Source organism: Euprymna scolopes, chromosome 41 (assembly GCF_053919585.1).
Source record: "Euprymna scolopes isolate OS-2025 chromosome 41, ASM5391958v1, whole genome shotgun sequence".
Lineage (NCBI taxonomy): Eukaryota > Metazoa > Mollusca > Cephalopoda > Sepiida > Sepiolidae > Euprymna > Euprymna scolopes.
Window position 1 is genome coordinate 2,862,501 of NC_136522.1, and position 20,918 is coordinate 2,883,418.

A 20,918-nucleotide genomic window follows, 5' to 3' on the forward strand; every position below is an offset into this window, starting at 1 on the left:
TTCGCTACTTTCGCCATTAGAATTCTCACCAGAATTGGGCACTAGAAGGAGAGAGAGAGAGAGAGAGAGAGAGAGAGAGAGAGAGAGAGAGAGAGAGAGAGAGAGAGGGGGAACTGAGAGAGAGAGGAATACAGAGGAAGATGGATAAATCGATTGAGCTTGTTCTATATAATTTAGGCCAAAATACATCTACCGTATAGCCATGTAAAGTAGACACTCACATACAAACTAACAAACACTGCACTCTTCAGTAAATGCAGTATCAATCCTATATCTTTAAACATAGCACGCACCCACATAGAATGCCTATCGGAGAGCACTACCAGAGAGAACTTGAATGCCTACTAGATGCTATCCTCGAATATCTAAGGCCTTTCTCTACACGTTTTTTTTTTTCAACCTGGCATGCGGATACATTGGTACTTCCTCGTTATTGCAGCGAAATTGAGTTTTCATTAAAAAGAATAAAAATAAAACAGTAATTACTCAGTTTTTTGTCAACTTCAACAACAAACAATGTTATCAATTGTTGTGCTATAATTAAACATTTCTAGAATATTGCATAAAACATGTATTTCCATGATTAAACGCTAAAAATGATTTCGTCATGTTTGTTTTGTCACGTGTGACACGTGACGTAAATATAAGGCGAATAACTCGTAGTTTGCGTTTCTAGTCGCGCGCAAGCGACTCTATAAGTCATTCCGTCGGTCGGTCGGTCTGTCGGTCTGTCGGTCTGTTCGTAACACTTTTGTGCTTGGCCTTTTTGGTTAAGATCAAAGGTCTGTTCTTAATAGATGCTGTTCTTAGCTTTTTAAGTCTTTTCTTGGCCTTTTGGCCAAGATCAAAGTGACAAAGTAATTGTAAATATATTCTTTTTTGCAAAAACGCTGGTTTTCATTAGTTAGTTTAGAGTCCACAGAGTGAATGAGGTATTGTGGTAAATGTTGCCAGTCAAGAGTAAAGTCGCCAAAGACTCCATTTTCACTTTAGTAACAAAGACCCTACAACACTCCCCCACCCAAATCTTTTAGGGCCTTTTGCCTAAATTTGTTTTGTAAATTTGAATTTTGCTTTTAATTTATTTTAATTTTACATTGAATTATTTTGATTGTAATTTTCATTTTCATGAAATAAATTATATATCAAGATCAAAGTGTAGTATCTGCCGGCAGATACTGCAAGCAAAGACCATATTTGGGGGCAGCCTCACATATAAGACCTTGGTCAATGTAGGGGCAACCCTTCATACCAATTGTCACTATCCAGCTCCCATTTCCCACCCATCGGGATCTGGTCCCCTTTTCCCTCCCCCTCCCACTCTCTCCACATTAAAAAACGGCCTTGTGCCTAATTTGCTCAGTGGGGAAGCAAATAAATACTCCCACATATAAGACCTTGGTCAATGTAGGGGCAACCCTTCATACCAATTGTCACTATCCAGCTCCCCTACTCCCCGGGGAGCTGGTCCCCATTTCCCCTTCACTCCTCACATTAAAAATCGGCCTTGTGCCTAATTTGCTCGGTGGGGGAGCAAATAAATAACCTTTTCTTGGCCTTTTGGCCAAGATCAAAGTGTAGTATCTGTTCTTACTACATGTTGTACTTATGTGTGTAACTTTGTGATATAAAGTGGGGGGATCACTTTATTGTATTAATCTAATGTAAAATGATCACCCACTTTACAACCACTCAGTCTCAAAGCCATTCAAGTCATTCTCCAGATCATTCAAGTTGTTTTTGAAGGATTCCAGTTATATTTGAAGCATTCAAGTCATTCTTAAGGTCATTCAATTCATCCTTAAGTTCATTAAAGTCATTCTGAGTCATTTACTTTTTATTTATTTAAGTCATTTCAGCCCATTTTTCGGTCATTTTAGTTTATCTTTAAGAATCCTTTTACCACCTCTGGTAATGGGTATATTTCTATGCGTGGTGTAGCAATCGGTCTCCGAGGATTAACAGGGGAACCACGTGAAGGTTTGCTACTTGCCCCCAAGGCACTGTGTTTGTAGACCTTACAGCAGCCTATGACACTGTCACACATAGGGCACTCATACTAAAAGTAGCCCAAATGATACAAAACTCAGCATTGATGAGCATAATTGGATATCTACTTAGTAATCGACGTTTCCATGTTGAGATGGATGGCAAAAAGAGTAGATGGTTTATCCAAAACAATGGCCTCCCACAAGGTTCAGTTTTGGCTCCAACCCTATTCAATATCTACACTAACGACCAACCACAATACCCAAATATACAAAGATATATATATGCCGATGACCTATGCATCGTCACACAGACAAATAGTTTTGACATCATAGAAGAAAGACTCTCTGATGCCCTAGCCACTCTCTCTAGGTACTACAAAAAGTGGTACTTAAATGCAAACCCAAACAAGACCCAGGTTTGCGTCTTTCATCTTAATAATCACCAAGCAAATCGGAGACTAAGAGTCATGTGGAATGACAACATGCTTACACATGAACCTTTCCCAGTCTACTTGGGAGTAACTCTGGACAGAACACTCTCTTTTAGAAAACACATTACCAAATTGAAAGGCAAGCTGTCATCACGAAACCGCCTACTCAGTAAGCTTGCCACCAGCAATTGGGGTGCTGACCCCAAAATACTGAGGCAAACAGCTCTCGCGCTGTGCCATTCCACAGTGGAGTATTGTGCCCCAGTATGGGCAAGATCATGCCATGCCAATAAAATTGATGTAGAGCTGAACAAGGCATACCAGACCATAACTGGTGCCCTAAGACCAACTCCCTTGCCAGCTCTATACTGCCTAACTGGTATTCCACCACCACATATCAGACGAGAAGCCATCATCAGAATAGAACGGTACAAACAGCTTAACGACCACAGGCACTCACTGTTTGGCCACCAATCAGTGAGACAAAGACTAAAATCTCGCAGTGGCTTCATCAATATAGAGGAAATCGATCCGAGGCAAACTGCCTCCTATAGGATGGAACGATGGCGAGACTATAACAGCAGGAATAAAAATGAAGCCCTACCAGACCCAAAAGAAACACTCCCCCAGGGTTCAAACCTTGGTAGAAAAAACTGGGTGACTCTAAATAGAGCCAGAGCCAAAGTAGGCAAAACAAAAGACAATCTCCACAAGTGGGGCCTAGACACCTCACCTTTATGTCCATGTGGAGAGGTACAAATGATGCACCACCTTACGGAAAACTGCCGATTGGTTCCTCATTGCTCAAGCCAAGACCTTAAGGAGGCAAACAGCACTGCCATGCGATGGGTTAATTTCTATTGCGATAAGACAAAGTGTAGTATCTGTTCTCCAGATGCTGCACTTCCATTTCTTGTTCTCTTTCGGTGGAGGAGCAGTCCTTCACGACTGAGACAATTTTTTATTTTTGTACCTTTTCTCCACGTTAAAAAACGACCCTGGTGTCTAACTCTGTCCCGTGGGGAGGCATTGTAAATATGTACACGAGAGCATGTGACTGATGGCTATCGGCCTTGTTGTTTTCGATTTGGATTTTAAAAAAATCATTCTTATTCAGTGTATGCAAGTTTATTTTAAAAGATTCTCCGAAATTGGCTTTATTTGTTGACAGTTTTCAAAAATAAATTACATCCCCTCCCCCGCTAATACAAGCGCTCTTTAGCTATAATAGAAGCTAAAACTGGTCATTTCTTCAAAAACTATTTTCTTTAATAAATTATTTTCTATCTGATCGTTTTTCGTAATGTTTGGTTATATTAATTACTGTGACATGACAATTCAGTATATACCATTAGTTTTACTTGAAATGCAATATTTCAGTTTTCAAATTGAGCTAAAATAATGAAGGAGCGCCGAGAATTTTCCTTATAAGTAAACACTGACTAAATATTCCAAATCACATAGAATTCACGGCCCAAATATGATCCCCCGGTATTGCTAACCCACACTGGTTTTTACAATAGATGGTGCACCTTTTCAAGTGTTACCTCAAGTAGCAGCACGAAGTTGGATACTCCACCAGACTAGATGAATTTTTTCCTGGAATCACGTAAGAGGAAGAGATTGCAAGAAAATATACTATAACATGCTTAATTATTGAGATGCAAGTGATGTTCTCAACTTTTTTAGAAACCCAGCTTTTCAGAGGTAAAAGGGGACCTTTAAAGGAATATTTGGATATGCATGTATCTTATATAAGGATCACGTGTTAGCTCCAGAAAGTGGGACTCTTGATTTTTGAGAACTTCAACTGAGGTAAAATAATAATATATATATATATATATATATATATATATATATATATATATATATATATATATATATATATATATATATGTGTGTGTGTGTGTGTGTGAATAAAAAGGAAAAACCTAAAAGAGTAAAAACAAAAATAAAATCAACGTTTCGTCCCTATTTCAGGGGACATCATCAGGATTTCTAGGCGAGGATGTACAGGAAGACGGTCATATATCACATGCGAAAGAGAAGTTCAGTTCTCCTTCTGTTCTGGAGAGACTCACACACTCAGACTCTTTTTATTCACACACACACACACACACACACACACACATATATATATATATATATATATATATATATTTATATATATATATATATATATACGAGCAAGCAGTTAATAAAACATGTTAAAAAACACTTTGAGTTAGTTAAAAACATATTTAATCTGAAAAGGAAACACTAGATAAGTGGATAGTCCTTAATCCGCGGAGTTTTGAATTATCAAAATGCAGGATCGGATTTTGCATGCAAAAGTATTTGATGAAACAACAAGTAAGTCAAAGATCTTACTTGAAAATAAAAAAAAGTGAAGCAGAGGGAATATGGTGAAGAAAATTATTTATTTATATTTATTTTATTTTATTTTATTTATTTTATATATATATGTATACACTGATGAGCAAAAAAAAAAATGGGCCAAGAGTGAAAGAAGCAAGAAATCGATTTTTCAATATTTTTCCATTAATTTTTGTTAATTTTAACTGGGAATTTCTTCTTTGCAGATCATTACTATTATAGCATATAATAATAAGTGGAAAAATTAATCCAAAAATGGTAAGACCGCATCTTGGCGAGGATATAAAAAACCGAATTGCAGGATTAAGGCAGTCAAAAATGACTTACAAGCAGATTTTTGATATTTTAAGAATAGAAAATGTGAAAACATCTTTTTCTGTAGTGAAGCGAATTGGTCAAAGGTTTGAAGTCGAATGCTTGTGAAAAGGGAAAGTTGGATCTGGTCGCCCTCGAACATCCACTTTGAAGGACGACCACAGGCTTAAATTCACTATTTTGAATGATTGAACATAGCAAAGAATTCAAAACAGGGGCTGGAAATTCTCTTTCTAGATATACAATATCTAGACGAATGAAAGAAATGGGATTTTCTTCTAAAAGGTGTGTAAAGAAGCCATTTTTATCTAAAAAGAACATCAATGATAGAAAGAAATTTTTCTCATGTTACATCAAGAAAGATGCAGACTGGTTCAGGAATATTTTCTGGTTAGATGAATCAAGATTTTGTCTTGTTAGTGATGCTCCTGAGAAGAAGTCAATCAATGCAAAAGAATACATTCGAATATTAGAAAAAGGACTGTTACTAAGTATCCAGAAGCTGAGAATATCCCAGAACATTATTTTTCAACATGATAATGCCCCTGCACACACTGCTAAAGTCACAAGAAAATGGTTTTCTGATAATTCAATTAATGCGATATTTTGGCCAGGTCAAAGCCCCGATTAAAACCCAATTGAGAATATTTGGTCCATAATATCTCGTGCATTGGATGGAAGAACCTTTTCGAACAATGACAAACTGTGGAAAGCTGTGCAAAGCGAATGGAATAGCATCTCCTCTTCATAGTGTTCTACTTTGGTTGAGAGCATGTCTAAAAGGATTGATCTTTTAAAGAAATCAAAAGGGAATGCGTTTCCATACTAAGCATTTATTTAAGTAAATGTCTTGTTCTGTGTTATTAGTCTCGTATAAGTTGCCTTGTTTAATATAGCCTTTAGTGCAATAAAATGTATAAAATTTGTTTGGCCCATTTTTTTTTTTTTTTTTTTGCTCACGAGTGTATATACGTGATCCTTTATATTTACTCGGGGTTTACTTGTATGGCAAAACTATGTGTATGCATTTTAAAATAGTGAGTAACTTTTCAATCAACTTGTAGATATTCGAATATTGCATTAAAGTTCTCTTTTACATCTCCAAAACTGAGCCAGTAAAGAAGTGAGAAGATATCTCACTACTGATGCAATTCTCTATCTCTATAAAAGCCAAGTACGTCCAAGGATGGAATACTGTTGCCATATCTGGGCAGGAGCTGCTAAAAACAACCTATCCTGCCTTGACAGAGTACAAAATAGACTTCGTGACTTAGTGGGGGGTGCCCTTTTCTCTACCCTGCAACCTCTCTCCCACAGAAGAGACGTTGCGAGCCTATTCTTGTTTATCGTTATTTCCATGGTAGGTGGTCCCCCCTCGCCAATGTTTCACGAAAAACACCCGTCTAGCTGAATCCACTGTCAAAAGTTTCCCCCACTCTATATCTGTGCCTAAATCAAAACGTGGATTCCATGAACAAAGCTTCTTTCTTAGAACTGCACGCCTGTGGAACTCTGTTCCGTCTGCCTGCTTCCCACCGGACTACAACTTGGATGTGTTCAAGTCCAACGCTAACAAATTCCTAATGAACCGCCCCCTTAAGTAAACACTTCATCAAATCTCCACACTAACGTAATGTACTTGCAATAACCCTTATCCCTGAGTGGCTTCCGGGCCTTGATAAGTGGTGATCACTGTGTAAAAAAAAAAGTTATCTTCTCCCCAATCGACAGTTTAAGTCTAGCTGAAACCACTATCAATAATTTGCCTCACTCTTTGTCTGTGCCTAAACCTAAACGTAGATTCCATGAACATTATATTTGGATTTTAACCGAGGAAAATCGGGGCAGAAGTGTGAAAATTTAACAAAATAGATTTTGCTAGGTGGCTGCCAAATTATTGACATTTTATTGAACTGAAAGTAAAAATGCATATACTTTTAGTTTTTTGTTTATGCAACCTTTGTTTGTCTGTATAATAAATGCCTTAAACTTCATATGTTTTTTCTTTTTTTTTTGACCACTGTATACCTACTTTTGCATCCCCCTGTATAATTTCACGTGCAAACATCCTTCAGTGGGTATCCATAGTTTGACAAAACTGGACGGAGCCGTTGCAGTTAAGACTGGCTCAACTATCAATTCAATATTTTCATAAGAGAAAAGGGTGCGTCACCTTATACAAAACAGAACAATAGAATAGGAAGTAGATGTAAGCCAGACTGTTGTATAGGTGAGGCCAGTCATTAGCTAATGAAAACTTAAACTTGGGGCAGGAATAAAAATCTTCTTCAGGTGTGTGTTGTCGAACTTGGGAATTTTTTTGTGGACCTCGGAAATCTGCACAGAATTTTGAATAGTATCCGTATTTAATCCACGAGGGTAGCCATTTTGTTTTTATTTTCTTATTTAAAAATGTTAACCTTCAGATTATTGCAGTTAATATTGTGTTTGTGTAACGAAGGAACAAACCAACAAATAAAAAAGGAAAAAAATAAAAGTCCAACTCGGCATTTCTTTTTAAACATGCAAATGAAACGCATTTATTCGCGGTTCTTCCAAAACAACGCATTTCATTATTTTTCCAAAGTCTTTTCACGCACATGTGCTTTTCAAAAATCTCTATTTCCTCGCCACTTCACGAAGCCTCAATCAGCGCTTTCTTGCTCTCGACTCACGTCCATTTTGCCCGGTAAAGTGTTTCTCTCCTCCCATAATTTCAGAGAAAATGTAAGAATAAATGTGGTGACAATTCCTATTAATCCTTAACTGTGTATCGAACGGATACCACAATACTTAGTCTGCCGAACCTTAATACAAACATTCATACAAAATTTCAATCAGATAGGCCCAGTAATTTCCAAGAAAAAGTGAAACAGACAGAAAGACAGACAGACAAACAATATATATTCATCCAGAGGAAGTCTCGAAATAAAGACGAAACGTTGATGAACACATAATACGGGTTGTTCCTTTTTATTTTCTCTCTCTCTCTATATATAGATTGCTAATTTTCAGACTATTAAAAGCAAAGTATTTTAGGATTAATCTATAATCTGCTTAAAAATAAAACGGCATTTTCGCAACTGATGAATGTCTTATTTTAAAGTTATGTGTAAGAAATCAATCGGCTGACCGACAAAGCATTTCAGACTGATTTCGATGACGCAACTAAATAAGGGAGTGGGAAGAGAAATGAGAGGTGGGAGTCTTGCATAAACGATGTTTGCATAATCTGATGCCGACTGAATCCGGTCGTATCACGTATTATCTCTTCCGGTCACAGCCGAAGACGGGTCCTTTACCACTTTTGTTTCACGACTTCCGGTTGGTCTATTTGCAATGACGACGCGACCCAAAACATACGAAACCTCATTTAAAGAAGCTGAATGAGAAAATAAAACCAAAATGGCTACCCATGTGGATTAAATAAGGATACTGTTTGAAATTCTGTGCAGATTTCCGAGGTCGGCAGAAAAATTCCCAAGTTCGACAATACACATCTGAAGAAGATTTTTATTCCTGCCCCAAGTTTAAGTTTCATTAGCTAATGACCGACTTCACCCATGAGACAGTCTGGCTGACATCTACTTCCTATTCTATTGTTATATTTTGTATAAGGTGGCGCACCTTTTCCTCTTGTGAAAATATTGAATTGATAGTTGAGCTAATCTTAACTCCAACAGCTTCGTTCGGTTTTGTCAAACTATGGATACCCACTGAAGGATGACTGAGTCAACTACACTTCTGATTCAGCACTGTTTTAATTCCCTTTGTAAGTATATAAATTCAGGACGACTAGAAACAATTCAGAAATAAACGCCTAGAGTTTCCATTTAGTACTTTACCTATCTGCCGATGTTCTTTTAAAGGATTTGTGTCGGAATGTCTTCGATAAGTATCGATATATATCGATAATCGATAATCAAAAATATTCGATGAAAGAACCAAAAGGCGATTTTGACCAAAGTTAACGCCTTACACAGCCTAACATCACAAGTGCATTCGAAAAGCTTTATTATTACACAAGCTGAAATGTCCGACATATAAAATCGACAGTATGTTCTTTGATACGACATGGACACATTCAAAATGAATATTTGTTTAAAGAAAAAAATCAAACAATGATACTTGACTTTTTCATTGTAAACTTACATTTAAGGTTTAAATCCGAATTTAAGACGAATTTTCCGCTCCATCATCTAGCAGAGACAATTTCACTTTTATAGATATATAGATATATATTATCACCGCACAAGTAGTAAGGCCAGGCATATAAAATCAACAGTAGGTTCTTTGATATAACAAGGGCGAGTTCGAAATGATTGCTTCCTTTTAGAGCACAATTGAAGTATGATACTTGACCTTTGCATTTTCAACTTACACTCAAGCCATTATATATATATAAAAAATAATTTGATAAAATCAACAGTAGGTTCTCTGCAGTGCAATGTAGAGTAAAATATATTGTGAACTAAGTCTCTGCGTGCAGGCATGTGAAACTTCTCCCTGGTTCACCGCGATTGGTCCCCAACTGGAGCAGGCAATCAATCGATTTAATTGAAAAAAGAACTAAAAACAAAAATAAAATCAACAGTAGGTTCCTTGGTATGACAGGGACGCTTTCAAAATGAATGTTTCTGCTTAAAGTACAATTGAGCCATGATACTTGATTTTTGCATTTTAAACTGTAATTCAAGAAATTATGTATAAAACTCATTGCATTAAATAAACAGTAGATTCTCTACAGTGTAATGTAAACTGCAATGTATTGTGAGCTAGGTCACTGCGGGGAGGCATGTGAAGCTTCCTCCTGGTGCACCGCGACGGGTTTCCATCTAAAGCAATCAATTATTTGATCAGATTAAAAAAATAGACGAATTCATTGATTTTGATGAAAATAAATATATTCGAGTGAGAAACATTCGTTAATTATCATTCAAACGTCGGGTCTCCTTGCTAGTATATATATATATATATATATATGTGTGTGTGTGTGTGTGTGTGTGTGTGTGTGTGTGTGTGTGCGTGTGTGTGTGTATGTGTGTGTGTGTAATTATTTTTTTTACTATAATAATTAAATACATACAGACACTAGTATTTCATCCGTTCGGGAATCTTCAGTGCAGGGTGTCACGATTAACACCAGTCGAACGATTCGAACTCGATTAGCAAAGACCTATCCATTCGGCTACCATTAACCGCGTGAAAAAAAAAATATATATATATATAATTATAATTTTCCGCTCCATCATCTAGCAGAGACAATTTCACTTTTATAGATATATAGATATATAGATATCTCATCGGAAAATAGCTCAACTTCCTTGTGGATGTCTCCGAAAAAGCAAAGGATAATAGAGGAAAATCCTGAAAAAAATCCGGTTTGGAGTCCCCAAAGGCGTACTGTTACTTTGGTCGTATTGACTTACCTTTCTGTTGGACTTTGTCATCTACGCCGAGATGGAAACCCTGGTAACTGGGAAAATCTAAGTCTTCCTACCACCCGCCCAGCCCTGCATCTGGAGAGGCAACTCCAGCTTCGACTTTGAAAACACAGCAGACGCCGCAGTGTGTCCGATGCAGAAAGCCATTGTCTCGCGAGACAGAAGGTCGCCATCTTCATAATCATGAAAACAATGCAATGTTCCATCCCTTCAGATTCATTTCAGCGGAATCAAAAAATAGGAGACATTACTTTTGGAACGTCGATCCTTTGTTTACGTTAGGCCGAGTAGTCTGCATGTTAGACTCTCGGGTAGGGTGTTATCCGCCGTGGGGAAACAAACATGTGATTGCATCAGGAGTTAGGTGTATATATATATATATATATATATATATATATATATATATATATATATATATATATATATATATATATCGATCAACATGTTTTCGACTGTAATGCGAAATACTTAATTAATTTTTCTCCGTTTAAGATGTCGGCAACTTGTAATTACCGTGTGCACTCACTAAGCGACAGATGTCTTTCTCTGTCGACAGGTACCACAGTCAGATAAATCAGAGGATTGTGGGGGACGGGGATCGTGTTAAGAGGGGTGGTGGGTTGGTGTCGGGGTCGGGAATTTTCACGTGGTTGGGGGGGGGATCTAATTAAGATGGGGAAGAATGAGGCAGAAACAACTTTGGCCAAATATTTATCGAGAAATCGCCATGGCAAGAATTTAATTAAAAATATCCTAAGAAATCAATCAAATGTTCCGCAGCTTCATCGAAATATCGAACATTATCATCTTTTGTATCTTGTATGACTTTAAAGCTTTTCTCTCTCTCTCTCTCTCACACACACACATCTACACACACATACATACACACACACACACACACACACACACACACACACACACACATATATATATATATATATATATATATATATATATATATATATATATACTAGCCTGGGTGCCTGGCGTTGCCCGGGTGATTGGAGGTGTGTGTTGAGCAAACCAAAAAAAAGGTGGTAGTAGGTAGGTAGGCTCGAACCCGTACTGTGAAGGAGGAAAAGAAGGGGAAAAACGTGGCGTCTTTGTTGTTGCGTCCATCGCCAAACCGGAAGTGACGAAGGTTTAAATTAAGGCTAGTCAATCGAAAAGAGGGTTGACTTTCAGAAATATCGGCGAAAAAGGCGATCCATCCTTGTAGAAAAGCGCCTAGTTGAGGCTGAAGGCATTATTGCTTTTAGCAAATTTTTCGATATTTGTCGTCCGGAGGGTGGGGCTTCAGAACGATACCGATCTCGTGAAAATCCATCGCTTCTATTGAAAGTTGTACGCAGACATACATACATACATACATACATTTAAACACACAGGTAAGATTTATATTATAGATTTCCCGGTTCCTGTACAATTATAGATTCCATACTAAATTCCCGATTCCGATACCATTACCGATTCCAATTCTTTACAAATCTCTAAATATTTAATTATAGCGTTGTTCTTTTTCCCCGATTACTATAAGAACAAGCTCAATGTGGGGATATTTTTCTAAAAGAAAATTTTACTTGCGGTGATCATCTATCGATTTTAGCTTTACTAATCGTTAAAAATCAATATTTATTATTTCATAATTATTACCAGCAAAGGATGATTTTTGCTTAAAACACATTCAAATAAAAAAGACAATTAGAAGAATCGTTTTTCGCATTGGAAATTTTTAATATATATATATACATATATATATATTTTAACATTCCGATACCTCCAACTGTTCCGATTTTTCCGATTCCCGATTCCGATTCCGTTTAATCGTACAAAAACTAATATATATATATATATATATATATATATATATATATATATATATATATATATATATATATATAAAACAGAAAGAAAATTAAAACTGTAAGTTGAACTTTACAATCAAAATTCATTGTTCGACTGAATGTTCCAAAAAACAATTTACAAAGTCCTTATTCCACGGAGTTTAAAAGAATGCTATTCTTGTTATTCTTCTCATCAGAGGACATAAAGAAATCAGCAAATTATATTTGTAGCAATGATAGAATTTGCTAGTTAAAGCATTACGTGAGACCGCAATTTATTGTAGCTATAAATCGCCAAATAAAGTGTGAAAAAATGTTGGATATGTAAAACAAACAAACCGCGTATAAGAAAAGTCTGTCCCCAGTCAAATGGGACCTAATAGTAAAAAGAAAAAAATCCAGTATGAGAATCTTCATCATCGGCTTAATTAGAAAAAGTCTTTTCTTAATCTGATTTATTTCAATCAATCTATATATATAAAAGCAAAAATGTATGTATGTATGTATGTAAGTATTATGTTTGTATGTCTGCTAAAAACTTTTGACCGACGGAACAAAAATTCACAAACTTGGTCTCATATGAAAGCCCCACCCCGGACGACAAATATCGAAAAATTGGCCCAAAAGGACCATCAGAAGTGCGTCAACTGATCGATTTTCTTCAGGGAGGGGGGCAAAAAGTGACATTTTAATGTTAAACATTATATATTTTTAAATCGATTTATATCTGCCCCATAAAATACGGGCGCCAACTCTTCTACATAAAGGATACACGGGGCCGTTTATTTTGGGTCAACTTGTATTTAAGACCCGCTGAGTCATGTCACGTGATCTTGACGTCGGCAAGCTGTAAATGGCAGTCTGAATTTAAAAACATTGTTGTTATCGGTAAAAAAATGTTAACCCTTGCACAAGCTAAACTATGAACTTCTACGCTATGACAACGTTACCAAAGTTATTAGCACGTTAAAAATAGTTAGATACAATAGTTAAACGAAAAATGTGAAGTAAAAAAAATATAAGCTTACAAAAAATATTAACGATCGTAGTTTTTACAACCAAAAAATAAAACAGCCAGACGCCATTTTCTTTTTTAGTAACACTCTTTAGAGTAAGGAAGACGAAGTAAGAGAGAGAGAGAGAGAGAGAGAGAGAGAGAGAGAGAGAGAGAGAGAGATACACAAACGCAAACAGAGAGAGAGAGAGACAGATAGAGAGAGATGTCTAGACAGGAAACGAAATACGTAATTTAATAAACGCTACACGCTGAATCATAAAAAATGTGAAGTAAAACAAAAAATAGTACGCTTAAAAAATTATTAACGATCGATGTTTTTAGCATTACTTCATATTCTTTTTTTATCACTCTTTAGAGTAAGGAAGACGAAGAGAGACAGACAGATAGAGAGGGAGAGGGATATATATATATAGAGAGAGAGAGAGAGAGAGACACACACACACACAACAACAACAACAACAACAATAATAACAACTTAACACGCAAATCGATTACTCTCACTCGTGGCTGAGACCGTTAAGTAGTTGGCATTGGTTTCCGCGTCAAGGCTTCGGGTTCGATCTCTCCTCCCGACCAAGTTTACCCCCCACCCCCATACACAGGTTTATTTATGCCATTTTTTCCGTTTAGGTTTTGGGGTTTTTTTTACATCGTCTTTTTTATAATATTTAAGCAGGATTATTAATTACACCCCCCATACAAACACCTACAAACACCCGGGCAACGCCGGGTCACCACCCCCCGCTAGTGATCTCCTTAATCACATTCTTGAATCATTCGTAGACATTGTTTCAGACAACATCACAATGTATTGCAGTGGGCCTTAACCATGGACCTCTTTTTCTTTTCTTTTTCTTGGTGGACCCCCTCATTACTATTGGTCATGAAACAATATTCTATTTTTCACTAATATAAATTTTGAGGTGTTTATAAACAAAGAAACCGTATATAATAAAGCTTTATTATTTTTTGTTTTGTTTTCAAGGCAATTTTTTTGGGAAATGTTTTGAAATCTAGAAAACACATTCAAACGGATTTGAATATCTACATCAATTTTTTTTAAACGTCAAACCAAAATATTCACCTTACTCCCGCTTTCTCATAGAAGGGTCGTTTGCGAGTCTATCTCAGATCTATCGTTATTTTCATGACAAGTGCTCGACTGAGCTTCAATCTATGCCCCCTTCCCGTCTGTAAAACATTCGCAACTAACACTCGTCTAACTACTACAACTATCAGCAATTTCCCTTTTTGTTCCTAAAACTAAAAGAAAATATCATGGACAATTTTTTTCTAGCACTGTGCGTCTGTGAAGCACATTACCGCGGAGTTGCTTTCCAACTAAGTATAACATGGTTGCTTTCAAATCTAAGATAAACGATTTCCATTAATGCGTGCAAAAACTGTTTATATTTTATATTTTTGTGGTAGTTGTGATGGTAATAATATGGTATTTTTGTGGTAGTTGTGGTGGTAATAACATGGTATTTTTGTGGTAGTTGTGGTGGTAATAATATGGTATTCCTGCCTAAAAGTATGAAAAAAAAAAGTAACGACGAATAAAAATAATAATACTAGCTGACCGTCAATTTGGCCGTTTTTTGCAAGGAGGGGTCAGTTTTAGCGTCGACATTTTTGAAAGTCATTCACACCTCGCGATCTCAACATACGTTTAAAATACGTTATTTTGAATGCTCACGACGTCACAAGTGCTTCGTCGCCTAGTCGGTTAACGCGTTTGCTTTTTTTTTTTACCTGCTTTTCTTCTTTCTTGTTACAGGATCAAGCCTGGCTACTGCGGCTATTTTTTTTTTTTTTTTTTTTTGCGGTCGCACGGACAGTCGCTATCATTTTAGTTTTTTTTTTTTTTACGGTTGAGGGTTAGTTTCTCAATAGTTTTATTATATAACTTAGCAACGCCGTGTACCCATGCTATAATATATATATATATATATATATATATATATATATATATATATATATATATATATATATATAAGTGAACATGTCTGTGTCTGTGTTTGTGTCTGTGTGTCTGTGTACATTTCCATACACAATAACTCTGTCAATTTTTAGACTACAGATTCGAAATTTGATATACAGGGTACTGAGATTTGAAAAAATCGATGTGATTGATTTTCGGACGGAAATTTGGCGATTAAGGGGTCCAAGTTAAACGATTTGACTCTTCCTACAATTTTCGGTCTAAACGCTTGAAATTTTAGATATAGGTTCCTTGGACATGGATCTAACTTAATAACTTTATTTATATCAAAGTTAAAAAAAATTGACCGTTTTTTTTTTGCTTAGCATACGCCTCAAAACACCCGGGCAACGCTGGGCACCCATGCTAATATATATATATATATATATATATATATATATATATATATATATATATATATATATATATATATAAGAAATTGTTCGTGTGCTAGAATATTTTATCTTAAATTCTACGCAATTATACACAATGTAGAAACTATGCATAAAATATTAAATTAGTTTTTTTTAAAATGAAATCACTTATCAAATAAGAAATCATAAAAAAATATTAATTAATAAATGAACACTTGTTTTTCAAAGGAATATTGTCTCTGACCTCTTGTATAACATGATCAGACGGTCACTGGCGTGTGACTGGCTTCACGTGTTACACTAATTGTCTTAGAAACGGTCTCGGGAAGATGTGAAGATGGCCAGTCATTAGGGTCTGTGCATCAAGAAGAAAACCATACCTGAGATGACCTCTTCACCCTGGTGGCATTCTGGTTGTCATTTTCTTTCTTCGTCCTCCAGGCCGCTTCGTTGCTTGATGGAAGCATTCATGGCAGACTCAATAAAACACACAACACGACACAATCGTAATATTTATGAAACATAATAAACTATTTATTTTACAAAAATATATATTACAAAAACAATTCACACTTTACATATCTTACAATTATTAACTAATTATAATTAACTAGTGCTGACGGGGAGGGGTCGCCCACTCTCATTCACGGAGAGACAGAAACACGTGTGCTCGCCCCATGTCGTCCGGTCGAAAAAGAAATTTATCTAGAAAGGAAATTCTGGGATTGCAGTTCTTTGTATCTCTACGCTTTTGGCCAAATCACCATCCGGCCATGCTGTAGAGTGTGTTAGGTGTGGCATTAAGATATATTGCCACACCTGAAGACGAGTTAAATGGAATACAAAAATGGATCGCGTGAACGCTCCAACACCCAGAAAACTGTCATTTAGAATTGGTTATTACTTAACACTTGTATCCGTTGCGGCAGGTGCCGTCATCTAAAAAAAATTTGAAATTTCAAATCTGAAATTGTTTAATATTAATTTCCAATATTTAAAAAAAATCTAAAATAATTAATCTTTGATCCATCGGCTTTCGTGAATACCTTTTAAACTGGTTAAACTTAGCACTTTTATCCGTTATACTGTGTTCATAATTGAAAAATATTCCAAAATTTCATATCAATACTCATTTCTTCTATATTTAAATCTAATAGACAGGGTAATATTCTAAAAAATTCGTCCTTGACCTATGGGCCGGCGTAAACACATTTAAAATGATTATTAACTTAGCAACTTTATCCGCTGCGCCAAAAAACTTAAACTTCAAATTAGTAATTATTTCTCGCCAATTTTGGTCAATTTTAGTCTATTTTTGTCGTAGAAGATCCATCCTTCCGTTAATTAGAAGGAGTTAGGTTATTGCTAACTGGCTGAAAATATCGACAGGGCTGCTCAGGCATTGTTGTAGTAAACCCTTCACACCCATAAGACTGCCATTTGAAACTGGTTATACTTAGTAGCTGGATTCTTCGTGACACGTTGATAATGTGTAAAAAAAAAAAAAAAAAAAAAAAAAAAAAAAAGAATAAATCCGAAATTATAAATCAGAAATTGTCTCGTCAATTTCCAATTTAAAAACAAAAGGACAACATTTTAAAAGATGTCCTTCATCCGTCGGCTTTCGTGAACATCGTTTGAACCTGCCTTTGATTTGTGCATCGAATAGAAATCGTCTGACAAACAAAGGTCGAATTATTTTGTGGCCTTTGATCTGTGAGCGTCAGCTTTACTGGCCGAGAAATAAAGCAGAACTGACCTGCCGCCGCCGGTGTCGAGTGGGACAAGCGGAGTTTTGAATTGATGGCCTTTGCGCTGGCGAGATTCTGACAAACAGACGCGAATCAGTACATTAGCAAATGAAAGAATTTAATGAAAGACTTATTACATTGCATAGAAAAACAATTGATGCGAACGTATCGATCTCTCTATCTATCAATATTGATTGGTTTATTCGTTTATATCTTTTTTTTTTCATCTTCACCACAAACAAAACCAGTGCCACTTTAATGTAGAGGGGGCTACTATCGAGGATATAAGTTGTTGGGATACTATATAGGGAGTTGAGCAGCAAGATATCTGTTCACATTACACTTGAACTTCTGCATGCCAGTACAGTTGGGAAGGCAGGAACCCGGAAGGGAGTTCCAAAGTCTAGCAGTTCTGGGGAGAAACTATTAGAGTAGAATGTTTCCTTACATCTAAATATCTCTGCCGTGTAGGGGTCGTGTAGGGGCGTAGGGGTCGTGTAAGGGCGTAGGGGTCGTGTAGGGGCGTAGGGGTGTAGGGGCGTAGGGGTGGGACTAATTTGATTTTAATTTGATTCGTCAGTTCCTAGCAGCAGCGTTTGTAAATACAATGGTTTAAAAGGAGTATAAACGGATTTAATGGGGGGGGGGGTCAACAAGAACTTGTTTACATCGGACTTGAAAACGACCATATTGTAGTCAGATGGAACAGAGTTCCACAGGCGGGCAGTTCTAAGTTCTTTGTTCAGGGAGTCTACGTTTAGATTTAGACACAGGTAGAAAAAATGTTGATAGTGGTTGTAGTTAATAGAGTGTTTTTTTTGTGAAAGTTTGGCAAAGGGGAACCATGGATTGGAGCTAAGTCGAGCATTTTCCATGAAAATAACGATAGAGCAGAGACAGATTAGCAACGTCTCTTCTGTGTAAAAGAAGTTGCAGGGAAGAAAAAATGGCATCATCGTCCAAGGATGGAATACTGCTGCTATATCTGGGCAGGAGCTGCTAAAAACAGCCTATCCTGCCTTGACAGAGTATAAAATAGACTTCGTGGCTAAATCAAAACGTGGATTCCATGAACAAAGCTTCTTTCTTAGAACTGCACGCCTGTGGAACTCTGTTCCGTCTGCCTGCTTCCCACCGGACTACAACTTGGATGTGTTCAAGTCCAACGTTAACAAATTCCTAATGAACCGCCCCCTTAAGTAAACACTTCATCAAATCTCCACACTAACGTAATGTACTTGCAATAATCCTTACCCCTGAGTGGCTTCCGGACCTTGATAAGTGGTGACCACTATGTAAAAAAAAAAAAAAAACTGCTAGGTTTCGAAGCCGGTTTAAATCTTTGCCAAGGCAGGATATGTTCTCTCGAAAGCTCCCGTCCAAACAAAGATAATTGCAGTTTTTAACAAATGTTAGTATTTTAAAAAATCAAATAATTAAGTTGTATTTAGTAATATCCACGATGGAGAGAATGCCATTCTAGGTGTGAAAATATCATCGTAAAATTCATAAAGTCCACGAAGGCATAGAAATTGTAATCCATAAGGTCCGAAACAACGTGACACGTGCAAACCGAGGAGTGACTGAGACACAATAAAATGAAAAAATATGAATACAAAATAGTAGAAACCATGGAGAAGCGCGTGTCATTGCCTCCATTTAGTTTCGAAAGACAAAGGATACCCCCTGTAGGGGCAGTTGCGAAATCCTCAACCACGCCGCTCTTGAATTGGCACGGTTTTAGTCCAGTGGCAATGAGAAATTCAGGATGACTGGAAACAATGCCGATATAAGCGGAAAGCGCATTCAGCACCTGGAAGTCTCAAATGGTCACCCATTTAGTAGTGACCAGGTCAATGTTGCTTAACTTCGGTGATCAAGCAGGATCCGGTGTGTCAATGTGATTAAGAAACGCATGTAAGGGCGCGCACACACATAAACATCACGATTTTAGTATTTTTGTAGATTCCGATACATTTACCGATTCCGATTATTTTTCACATCTCTAAATAGATATAACTATTATTATTTCTTTTTTTTTTTTCTTTTCGGATTACCTTAAACACCTCTGAAATATATTTATACATTTAAACAAATAAATAAGTAAATAAATAAATAAGTAAACAAATAAATAAACAAATAAATAAACAAACAAACAAACAAATAAATGAATAAATAAACAAATAAATAAACAAATAAATAAATAAACAAATAAATAAATAAACAAAAAAATAAACAAACAAATAAATAAATAAACAAATAAACAAACACATAAATAATCAAATAAATAAATAAACAAACCATAAATACAAAAATACATAATTAAACAAATAAATAAACAAATAAATGAACAAACAAATAAATAAACAAAAATAATTACACAAATAAATAAACAAATAAATGAACAAACAAATAAATAAACAAAAATAAATAAACAAATAAATAAAAAATAAATAAACAATTAAATAAACAAATAAATAAATAAACAAACAATAAATACAAAAATACATAATTAAACAAATAAATAAATAAATAAACAAAGAAATAAATAAACAAACAAATAAACAAATAAATGAACAAACAAATAAATAAACAAAAATAATTACACAAATAAATAAACAAATAAATGAACAAACAAATAAATAAACAAAAATAAATAAACAAATAAATAAAAAATAAATAAACAATTAAATAAACAAATAAATAAATAAACAAACAATAAATACAAAAATACATAATTAAACAAATAAATAAATAAATAAACAAAGAAATAAATAAACAAAAATAAATAAACAAATAAATAAATAAATAAATAAACAATCAAATAAACAAATAAATAAATAAACAAACAAATAAATAAATGAACAATTAATTAAACGAACAAATAAATAAACAAAAACACATAAACAAATAAACAAATAAATAAACAAAAAAAATAAACAACTGATTAAACAAACAAATAAATAAATCAATAAACAAATAAATAAACAAATACATGAACAAAGAAATAAATGAACAAGAAACAAATAAACAAATAATTAAATAAATAAATAAATAAATAAATAAACAATTAAATATATAAACAAACAAACAAACAAATAAATAAACAAAAAAACAATAAACAATTAAATAAACAAATAAATAAATAAATAAATCAATAAACAATTAAATAAACAAATCAATAAACAAAGAAATGAATAAACAAGAAACAAATAAACAAATGATTAAACAAATAGATAAATAAATAAACAATTTAATAAACAAATGCAAAAACAAAGAAATAAATAAACAAAAAATAAATGCACTAACAAATAAATAAACAATAAATAAACAAATAAATAAACAATAAATAAACAAATAAATAAACAAATAAATAAACAAATAAATAAA

General features: G+C 35.0%; 1 protein-coding gene and 1 pseudogene across 1 annotated transcript in view; both read left to right on the forward strand.

Moving 5' to 3' along the window:
* LOC145266305 (uncharacterized) overlaps nucleotides 1-20,918 on the forward strand; it is a 348,896-nt gene that overhangs the window by 148,874 nt on the left and 179,104 nt on the right. The gene's annotated exons all lie outside the window — the stretch shown is intronic.
* Nucleotides 1,545-1,682, forward strand: LOC145266751 (U2 spliceosomal RNA; annotated as a pseudogene).